The sequence below is a fragment of the Hyperolius riggenbachi genome, chromosome 8 (assembly GCF_040937935.1).
Source record: "Hyperolius riggenbachi isolate aHypRig1 chromosome 8, aHypRig1.pri, whole genome shotgun sequence".
NCBI classification, from domain to species: Eukaryota; Metazoa; Chordata; class Amphibia; order Anura; family Hyperoliidae; genus Hyperolius; species Hyperolius riggenbachi.
Window position 1 is genome coordinate 23,540,672 of NC_090653.1, and position 11,408 is coordinate 23,552,079.

Below are 11,408 nucleotides of genomic sequence, written 5' to 3' on the forward strand. Positions count from 1 at the left end.
TGTATTTGGCTGAGTCGTTGGAGCGTCTTCAGAAGTGATGCAGAAATGTGAGGAAACAATATCATCTGTCACCGGCACTCGTCATCTCTGCGGCCAATAAAATACAATGTTTACTTCTACCGGCTTTCTGCCGGAATATTCCAATGCAGTGGAGGCAGCGAGTATTATAGAGCAGCAGAAAAAATTTGGGCGCCCCGCTAGCGGCAGAAGTTTGGGGCGCTGCCAAAGGCAGCTATTGAAACTGTGATATTGAGGGGAAATGTGGGTGCCCCACCATGCCGCTATTTCAGTGGGCGCCTGCGGAGGTGCCTGAAAAATAACGTTTCGAATTGTTTTCGCGGCGACTGGTTAGGCACCAGAAAGGGTATTTTGAAGAGGGGGCTTAGGGATGGCTGGTTAGGGTTAGGCGTCAGGTAGGAAGTTTGTAAAAGGGAGGGGGGTGGCGGTTAGAGCTAGGCATCAGGAAGTCAGGAGGGGTGTTTGTGCAAGGGGGGGGGGGGGGCGTTAGGGTTAGGCTTCAGAAAGGGTGTTTGTACAGGGGGACGGTGTTTGTGTGTGTGTGGAGGGGGGGGGGGCCTGTTAGGGTTAGGCGTCAGGATGTCTGTGTGTGTGTTGGTGGAGCGCGGTTAGGGGTCGACATCAGGTAGGGTGCCTGTGTGTGCGGGGTGCGCTGTGTGTATGTGGTGTAGGAGGGGAGGTTAGCGTTAGGCGTCGGGGGGGGGGGGGGGGGGTCTGTGTGAGAGTAGAGGTAGGTTTAGCTATAGTAAAGTATTGGTATTTGATGATGTTGAGATACTCTGTTCCAGTACACCTGGCCTGTGCCCATACGTTCTGCTTCTGCTCATTCCGAGGACATTAGAGTTCAACATGGCAGCTCTGGAATAACCAGAATTATAGGACCAGAATTAAAGGACCCCTTTGGGGGTCATCTGAGATATCAGGAAGCGATGCTGGCTGTTCTCACCCTATAATTACGGCCCTTCCGGGTGACGCACTGATCTGGAGCTGATTGTGCAACGCGGCGGTAAAACGAGAGTTCACACCCCAGGAACCGTGAAAATTGATCCCCCTCATTGTTACGTCTCACGCTCAGACAACGCAAAAGACAATCGCCGAACAGATCGCTGGAAACACCGCGATTTGTCTGCAAGTCCGGCCTCCTCCGCCTCCAAGACAATGGCTGCATAATGTCGTTACAGTTCTGCTTCTCTCCACACAATCAGCTCTAGTAAAGTCCTTTGTTATAAGTCATATGGCACAAATAAGTGTAGGTATCCTGGATACCGGCCAGTCAGATCAAGGAGCAGTTCAATGGCCTCAATTCACTAAGATCATGCTGGAGATAATAAGGCAAGAGAAAACTTACCTCCACACAGTGACAGAGTTATCTTACCTCTTCATTCCTTAAGTTACCTCTTCTGTAGTTAAGTTACCTCCTCTGTAGTTATTTTCACACGCAGTTAATGAACAGCCTGTCTTTAACTCTGGAGTTATTTTAAGGATTAAAGAGTTAACTTAAAGACAGAAGAGTTAACTTTAGGTTTGCCTGAGGTAAAATGTTTCCTGAATACGACATGCCTCGTCACCATGGTAACAACTCTAGAAACGTTATTAAAGACAGGAGATAAGCTTAGTGAATTGAGGCCATTGGGAGTACAAAGTAATGAGGAAGGACCTCCAGCAGCACAGAGTATATCAGGAGAGAAAGAGTCCTCCAGCAGCACAGAGTATATCAGGAGAGAAAGAATCCTCCAGCAGCACAGAGTATATCAGGAGAGGAGAGTTAGAAGAAGGAGCAGAGTCGTCCTTCAGCAGCACAGAGTATATCAGAAGAGGAGAGTTAGATAGAGGAAGGAGCAGAGTCCTCCAGCAGCACAGAGTATATCAGGAGAGGAGAGTAAGATAGAGGAAAGAGCAGTGTCCTCCAGCAGCACAGAGTATATCAGGAGAGGAGAGTTAGATAGAGGAAGGAGCAGTGTCCTCCAGCAGCACAGAGTATATCAGGAGAGTTAGAGGAAGGAGCAGAGTCCTCCAGCAGCACAGAGTATATCAGGAGAGGAGAGTTAGAGGAAGGAGCAGAGTCCTCCAGCAGCACAGAGTATATCAGGAGAGGACAGATTGAGCAAGGAGCAGAGTCCTCCAGCAGCACAGAGTATATAAGAAGAGGAGAGTTAGAGGGAGGAGCAGAGTCCTCCAGCAGCACAGAGTATATCAGGAGAGGAGAGTTAGATAGAGCAAGGAGCAGAGTCCTCCAGCAGCACAGAGTATATCAGGAGAGGAGAGTTAGATAGAGGAAGGAGCAGAGTCCTCCAGCAGCACAGAGTATATCAGGAGAGGAGAGTCAGAGGGAGGAGCAGAGTCCTCCAGCAGCACAGAGTATATCAGGAGAGGAGAGATAGAGGAAGGAGCAGAGTTCTCCAGCAGCACAGAGTATATCAGGAGAGGAGAGTTAGAGGAAGGAGCAGAGTCCCCCAGCAGCACAGAGTATATCAGGAGAGGAGAGTTAGAGGGAGGAGCAGAGTCCTCCAGCAGCACAGAGTATATCAGGAGAGGAGAGTTAGATAGAGGAAGGAGCAGAGTCCTCCAGCAGCACAGAGTATATCAGGAGAGGAGAGTCAGAGGGAGGAGCAGAGTCCTCCAGCAGCACAGAGTATATCAGGAGAGGAGAGTTAGATGGAGGAGCAGAGTCCTCCAGCAGCACAGGGTATATCAGGAGAGGAGGGTTAGATAGAGGAAGGAGCAGAGTCCTCCAGCAGCACAGAGTATATCAGGAGAGGAGAGTTAGAGGGAGGAGCAGAGTCCTCCAGCAGCACAGAGTATATCAGGAGAGGAGAGTTAGATAGACGAAGGAGCAGAGTCCTCCAGCAGCACAGAGTATATCTGGAGGGGGTTTTGCTGGCGTTGTGGGTGACTGTATGGTGGCTGATGTGACATGGGACATATGGATAATTGTGAGAATGATGTAGTTGCTCAGTAGCAGCAGTAGCATGAGTAATGCGGTCAGATATGACAGCTGCTGCGTGAGTCGGTCTGGCGTGCCCATGAATGGTTTTGGCTGCCATTGGCTGTCATTGCCGTGAATGCAGATTACATCCGCTCTGCCAGTTAATGATGAGAAATGTCATTACATTGTTTTCCAGTTATGTAAATGAGGCTGTGACTGTTGCACCAACAGACGAGGAACGTCTTCCAGGAAATGCAGCAAAGAGCAGTCGCTGTGAGAAGACGAGCAGGGAGACTGGGGGAGAAGCCTTCGACGGAAGCTGCACTCATTACAGGAGATTGGAGACCAAGCTGTTCATTCTCTGTATCAGTCACATGGCAGCCCTGGAACCTGTATACATTGCCAGAGGGCTGGGCCTGTCAGCTTCATTCGGAGGCTTCTCCCACAGGAACTGTGCTGTGACATGTTTGCAGCATTTCCTTGCTGAATTATTGGTTGGTGTTGCTTTTTAAGGTGGCCATTTATGATCCAATCCTTTGAACTATCATTTGTTTCTGATCATCGTCATTATCAATTGGAAACGATTGGTCGACCCCATTACTGAAGTATTGTATTATAGCGGCTACAATCAAGGCAGATTCTAGGCTAAATTGCTCCCAAAGTGAGGGTAGAAAAATTGCCAGCTATAGGTGCCCCCAGTATAGGTTAGCCAGCTATAGGTGTCCCCAGTATAGGTAGCCTGGTATAGGTGTCCCCAGTATAGGTTAGCCAGGTATAGGCGCCCCAGTATAGGTTAGCCAGGTATAGGTTCCCCCAGTATAGGTAGCCTGGTATAGGTGCCCCCAGTATAGGTAGCCTGGTATAGGTGTCCCCAGTATAGGTTAGCCAGGTATAGGCACCCCCAGTATAGGTTAGCCAGGTATAGGTGCCCCCAGTATAGGTAGCCAGATATAGAGGCCCCCAGTACAGGTTAGCCAGGTATAGGTGCCCTCAGTATAGGTTAGCCAGGTATAGGTGCCCTCAGTATAGGTTAGCCAGGTATAGGTGCCCTCAGTATAGGTAGCCTGGTATAGGTGTCCCCAGTATATGTTAGCCAGGTATAGGCACCCCCAGTATAGGTTAGCCAGGTATAGGTGCCCCCAGTATAGGTAGCCAGATATAGAGGCCCCCAGTACAGGTTAGCCAGGTATAGGCGCCCCCAGTATAGGTTAGCCAGGTATAGGTGCCCCCAGTATAGGTTAGCCAGCTATAGGTGCCCCCAGTATAGGTTAGCCAGGTATAGGTGCCCCCAGTATAGGTTAGCCAGGTATAGGTGCCCCCAGTATAGGTTAGCCAGGTATAGGTGCCCCCAGTATAGGTTAGCCAGGTATAGGTGCCCCCAGTATAGGTAGCCAGATATAGAGGCCCCCAGTATAGGTTAGCCAGGTATAGGCGCCCCCAGTATAGGTTAGCCAGGTATAGGTGCCCCCAGTATAGGTTAGCCAGGTATAGGTGCCCCAGTATAGGTTAGCCAGGTATAGGTGCCCCCAGTATAGGTTAGCCAGGTATAGGTGCCCCCAGTATAGGTTAGCCAGATATAGAGGCCCCCAGTATAGGTTAGCCAGATATAGAGGCCCCTAGTATAGGTTAGCCAGATATAGAGGCCCCCAGTATAGGTTAGCCAGGTATAGGTGCCCCCAGTATAGGTTAGCCAGGTATAGGTGCCCCCAGTATAGGTTAGCCAGATATAGAGGCCCCCAGTATAGGTTAGCCAGCTATAGGTGCCCCCGTATAGGTTAGCCAGCTATAGGTGCCCCCAATATAGGTTAGCTAGCTATAGGTGCCCCCAGTATAGGTTAGCCAGCTACAGGTGCCTCCAGTACAGGTTAGCCAGCTATAGGTGCCCCAGTATAGGTCAGCCAGCTATAGAGGCCCCCAGTATAGGTTAGCCAGCTATAGGTGCCCCCAGTATAGGTTAGCCAGGTATAGGTGCCCCCAGTATAGGTTAGCCAGATATAGAGGCCCCCAGTATAGGTTAGCCAGCTATAGGTGCCCCCAGTATAGGTTAGCCAGGTATAGGTGCCCCCAGTATAGGTTAGCCAGGTATAGGTGCCCCCAGTATAGGTTAGCCAGCTATAGGTGCCCCCCGTATAGGTTAGCCAGCTATAGGTGCCCCCAATATAGGTTAGCTAGCTATAGGTGCCCCCAGTATAGGTTAGCCAGCTACAGGTGCCTCCAGTACAGGTTAGCCAGCTATAGGTGCCCCAGTATAGGTCAGCCAGCTATAGAGGCCCCCAGTATAGGTTAGCCAGCTACAGGTGCCCCCAGTATAGGTTAGCCAGGTATAGGTGCCCCCAGTATAGGTTAGCCAGATATAGAGGCCCCCAGTATAGGTTAGCCAGCTATAGGTGCCCCCAGTATAGGTTAGCCAGGTATAGGTGCCCCCAGTAAGTAAGTCAGACCACAAATAGGACAACCAAGGACAAATGGAGGGACAAGGGAGGTTTGGTTCCAAAACAGGGACTCTCCTGCAAAACAGGAACCGTGCATCAGGACCTATGTATTGATGGTAGGAGCAATGCAGGGACTTATCTAATCCACGAGTTCCCGTATGCTCCGCCCCCTGGTGATATTATAATATGTCAAACAATCCAAACTATGGAGTTTATCGGAGCCAACACAGTTATTGCTGTTTAAATAGGTACCACGTTTATCTTTGTTTTAGTCTTCATTTCATGCAAACTGCAGAGTGACATTCAGATTTCATGTGCAGAGTTTCCAAACAACAAATGACCTGACACGCGTTTTGCGGTAAGGCACCGCTTCCTCAGAGGCACAGGAAGTGACAATATCATCAATCTTAAACCTTATGCCAACTCATAGAAATCTGAGATACTATAAAGGGGTGTAATACCTGCCAAGTTCTCAACATGGAGTGTGAACGGGCTCGGCAGGGAATACACCACTATATGGTATCACAGATACGTATGAGTCGGCCTAATATATGTACAAGTTGGTCTGAGATTGATGTTATTGTCACTTCAAGCGCCTCTACTGGAGGATTACAGTGAGGGAGGTGGACGCAGTGAAGGAGGGGGGAGCAGTGGCAAACTGCACCATTGCCAAGGGGAGGGGGGCCAGACTCCTCCCTCCCGCTCCTCAGGCCCCAGCCTCTCACTACTTCCGCTAATCAGGAAGTAGTGAGAGGCACTACAGACAGAGGAGCCCAGCAGTACGTCATCCCTGCATGGAGCCCGGAAAGTGAATAAGTCCGCTTCCTGCCGCTCATGGAGGGGGGAGCATGGAGGGGGGCCTGAGGAGAAGGAGGAAGGAGTCGGGCCCCCCTCCCCTTGGTTGAGTCGCAGTTTGCCGCTGCTCCCCCCTCCTTCACTGCGCCCCAGGCGGTCACCTGCCCTGCCCTCCCCTATAAATGGGGCTGACCAAAATACAGCTACAAGCTGCTGCTGTGGTGACATAGGGCCAGATGCAATAAACTGCACAAAGTTACTGTGTGCGGTGTAACGCGCATTACCATGGCAACATGTGCGTTACTGTGGTAACGCCCACATCGCTAACAGGTTAATGGGCAATGCTCCACAAGCAGTAGTAACGATGAAATTGTCATGAGCTCCCCGCATACGGAAACTTTACACGGTTTATGGCATCTGCCCATAGTTGCTAGAGAGGGGTTGATCGTTTTTTCACATTGTCTGTAAACGGCCAGCGTATTCTGCAGCGGTGGGTCGGCGTTCCCGCGACACTTTTATAGCGGAATCAGTCTGCCCCCCCCTCTCCTCCCAGTAACGATATTGAAGAGCGGTTCCCTGCAGGGAGGAATTCTCCGATTTCCTCATTTCTGTAGATTGAAATTGGCGAGATTACGAAGCGTCTCACATTCTCTGTTCTGTCTCCCCGCAGGTAGCAGCTGTCTGTTTGCGCTGCCATGAGTGTTTCTGATCTCTGAAGAGTCACATGAGTCATCGGACTGATTCCTCAACCATTATCCCGCGTCCTGCACAAACCTACGCGGTAAGTGACATTTCCCGTCTCCGCCGCACTGAGATTTAACCGTTCCCTCTCCCTCTGCTCTGACTCACAGCGGTTAAAGGGGCAGTCCGCCCAAAACTAGTGAAGCTCTACTTCGGTGATATTTCTGTACATTTCTGTCTAATCCTAAGGCCGGCTTCACGCTGTATTTTAGCGTCAGCGTTGCGGTGTGGCGTGCCCGCTGTACCGCACCGCCAAAAACAGGCCTTCGGGGAATACCCCATTACTATGCAGTATTCCCCTTCTGGCATCTGGCCAAGCAGGAAGTGACGCACGCTTGCGACCATTTCCTGTTTCGGGTATGCGGAAGTGCAAGGAAGTGTATTGGAAAAACTGCCCCGCTTCCTCAGAGTCACACAAAGTGACAGTATCATCACTCTCAGACCTTAAGCCTTCTCATACAAATCTGTGATATCCAATAGGGACGTAATACCCGCCGAGTGCTTTCTCAACATGGAGTGTGAACCCTCTAGCAGGGAATACACCGCTATATGGTATCACAGATATGTATGAGTCGGCCTAAAATATGTACAAGTCGGTCTGAGATTGATGATATTGTCACTTCATGTACCTCTGAGGAAGCGGTGCTTTACCGCGAAACGTGTGTCAGGCCATTTGTTGTTATTCAAGTCTCTGGATGTGAAATCTGAATGTTAATCTACAATTTGCATCAAATGAAGACCATAACAAGAATAAACGTGTTACTTTATTTAAACAGCAATAACTGTGTTGGTTCCAATAAACCCCGTGTTTTGGATTGTTTGATGTACTATACAGGGACTTGCCCAAATTCTGGCAGTACTATCAGTCCGGTTGCATCTCCCGTGGCGACAGATTCACTTACAGACGAGGAACGCTTTACGTTCCCAGTGGCGGCGCTACACAGGGGCATGCTGTGGCACTGCCTGCCTCTCCACACCCCTCCTCCTCCCCCATGGATCACTCTGCCCCCCTGAGTGTGCCCCCCCCCCCCCTTCCCCCCAGTAACACACAATGAACTGTTTCCAGGCTCCAGCAGAGTACAGTGAACAGGATAGAGTCTGTAAAAAACTCTCAATGTCAGTCTATGTAGCCTTTAAAGACACTGACACTTTAAAGACACTGAGACACTGAAGCGAAAAAAAATATATGATATAATGAATTGGTTGTGTACTATGAATAATTACTAGAAGATTAGCAGCAAAGAAAATATTCTCATACTTTTATTTTCAGGTATATAGTGTTTTTTCTAACATTGCATCATTCTATAATATGTGCAGATTACACAACACTCAGCATTCAAAATGAGTCTTTCAGAGCAGTCTGTGAAGTAATGACCTCTCCTCTAGCAGAGGAAAAGTAAATAGTCCAGGAACAGTTGAGATAATAAAAGTCAGATAACAGCCCTCTCCACCACTAACTTAGTCGGAGAGCTTAATGGCTTGTTTGCATAGAGATAACAACTGGAGTTTCTCAACTCTTCCTGTACTGGAAACAATTAGACTGATGTATCTGATCTTAATGTTTTATTTCTTAGCTGTACTACACATACAAATCATAATATCATCATTTTTTTTTCCGCTTCAGTGTCTCTTTAAAGAGACTCAGAGATCAACTAAAGTAAAGCACTGATACTTACCTGGGGCTTCCTCCCGCCCCATAAACACGTCTACGTCCCACGCCGCCCCCCTCCCCCCCCCCCCTTAAACACGTCTGAGTCCCACGCCGTCCTCCCGCGGTCTGCCGTTCAGCTGCGGTGAGCCCCGTTATCAGTCTCAGTCGGTGCCAGTCAGGGTCTACTGCACATGCGCAGACCTCCCACGCATGCGCAGTACACCAGGACTGACATCACTGAGCCTGTTAACGGGGCTCACCACGGCTGAACAGCGGACTGCAGGAGGACGGCGTGGGACTTGTGTTTATGGGGCGGGAGGAAGCCCTGGGTAAGTAGCAGAGCTTTACTTTACTTTTACTTTGATCTCTGAGTCTCCCAAAGCTCTTATCTATTTGCCATAAATACCCCACAATCTTTGCAAGACCCCTTGTCATTAATGTATCTGGATGACACTTATATTTGCAAAAAAAAATCTCTCTACCTCCTTCTGATTGTATGTTCTAACATTGTCTGTGAACAGGAATAGTCTCTGAAGAAGGCTTACTGTTTTTCTTTTAGATTAGCCAATAAATGGTATCATCCTAATTCAAAACTTCCTCTCTGTAAAATCCAAGCTCTGGTCTCCAGCAATGCTTAGCTACTGAGATAAGGAATCACACACACAGTGTTTCTCTCCCTCCTGCCTCTTCCCCCTCCCCTTGCTTGTAGAGTCGTCAGACACAGACTGGGGACTGGAATGATTTGTCTGTGATCTGTTCACACAGGAGCAGCTTGCTAGCAAGTAGTGCTGGGAAAACACCATGAGTTTTTTGGCAGATACATGGCTCGATAGATAATTTCCGACAGGTCCAATATGATTTTGATCGTTTTTCTGATAGATTTGTGAATGGAAATTGATCGGCCAGTAAAGCTTCCGAAAAACTCATCATGTATTCCCAGCCTAGAGCTTAAAGCACACCTGCCAACTAGCCAAGTACATCTGTAGGTAACTTTCCTTCAATATTAGCGCCATCATTTGGATAATCTCCTCTGCTCAAAAAGTTCTGTTTGTGATGTTTACGTTTGGTTTTTTATCATTGCTGAATTGTTAGCCTTAATTTTATCCCCTGAATTAGGCAAAAATGATCTATAACTCACCATACAAACTTCGATTGTGATCACCCAGATGGCCCCCACCAGCCAGCCGTTGTGCTCCCTTTGTGCCCCCCCGGCCCCAAAAAATGTGGAGCTGGAGCCGCCAGTGTACATTCCCTATAGGCATATTCACTTATACCTGAGGCACACAATACATTCCCCATAGATGTACTCTGCAAACAGCGAGAGGAAAACACTTGAGGCAGGTGTGGAGGCAGCAGATCACCGACAGCATATTTTCTGGCTTGTTACGGCTCAGGTAGAATTTTATTCCCATTTTATTTCTGTTATCTTACGTTGCCATTTGTGCCGCTATAAAATTTTATGATGTAGCTTGTGATGGGAATCACAGCGCCAGCGAGGTCTCTCTGGGGGTGCATGCAGTACGCACGCTATGCTCCTCCTCCGATAGGGACCGCCGAACCACTGTGCGTGTGTTATACCTCCCTGGGGGTCCCTCACTGCCCCCCCAGAGCCCTGAGATCTGCAGCCGAGCAATCTACCCCTCATTAATGTAATTATCCATGTAAGGACTCTGCGTACGGTACACCTGGGAGATGAACATCTACTGCATGGATTGTTTTCCTCCGTCGGCCGTCCCCGCGGGCCGGCGGCTCACTTTAAATGTTCGGTGTCTCAGTTGTCATCTCATCGCTGCAGCTGGGGGTGTTATTATTAAAGAGTATAAGAAGACACAGCCTGCCATGCCAAGCTCTGTCTTATAGAAAACCTGTAACGAGAAAAAGTTCTCCTGGGGGGTATTCATTCGGGTGGGGGAAGCCTCCGGATCCTATCGAGGCTTCCCCCGTCCTCCTGTGTCCCACGGCGGTCTCGCTCTGGCCCCCCGAACAGCGGGGATGTAAATATTTACCTTCCCGGCTCCAGCGCAGGCGCAGTATCGGCTCTCCGCTTGGAGATAGCCGGAAATAGCCGATCGCTGTCGGTCCGCTCTACTGCGCAGGGGCAAGTCTCCTGCACCTGCGTAGTAGAGCGGCCCGACAGAGATCGGCTATTTCCGCCTATCTCCGTGCTGAGAGAAGCAACAGCGCCCCCGCTGAAGCCAGGGAAGGTAAATACAGTATATCAAGCCTTGTCAGGCTTGTTGAGCCAGGATTGTGGGACGCTTTGGGGGAGCCAGCACTGGACTGCCTGCAGCTACAGGGGAGGGGGAAGCCTCATTGCGACCCTAAGGCTTTCCCCTCCCAAGGTGAGTACCCCCCAGGGGACATTTTTTTCAGTACAGGGCCTCTTTAGGGTGGCCAGTAACAGAGCGTTACTAGTGAAACGCTGGCGAAGAAAAATCGTTAGAGCGATCAGATAATCATGATTGGAAGTGAAATATTGTAATACATCGTTCACTACACCATCAACGAACCAATCTTTCCTTCCTATCTATCACAACGGACAAGAAAATCCAAATTTTGGTATGACGAAAATCCAATCGGACGACGGTTTTTATAATCGTTCGTAATCAATTGTGCCCATTATTTACAACCGACCCGATCACATCCGATCAGAATTATCTGACCGCTCTAATGATTTTTTGCTAGAAATTGGACCGTTAGTGGCTACATTTACTACTGGTGGATTGGGGGGGGGGGGTCTCTCTGGGTTAAATACCTACCTAATCTAATGTAATGGGGGCTCAGGTGGCACTGACTCCACCCACCTCCTTGAGAACGCAGTCACGGCCATGTTTCCAAAGTCTAT

At 49.3% G+C, this 11,408-nt stretch overlaps 1 protein-coding gene across 2 annotated transcripts in view; it reads left to right on the top strand.

Annotated features, from left to right (window-relative positions):
* Positions 1–11,408, top strand: part of TENT5D (terminal nucleotidyltransferase 5D) — a 29,887-nt gene that overhangs the window by 16,218 nt on the left and 2,261 nt on the right. The window contains exon 2 of one of the 2 annotated variants that reach the window (XM_068250061.1): positions 6,842–6,952. The exons of the other annotated variant lie outside the window; for it this stretch is intronic. The gene's annotated coding sequence lies outside the window, so the exon portion shown is untranslated. The remainder of the gene's footprint in view (positions 1–6,841; positions 6,953–11,408) is intronic. 2 annotated transcript variants of the gene reach the window in all.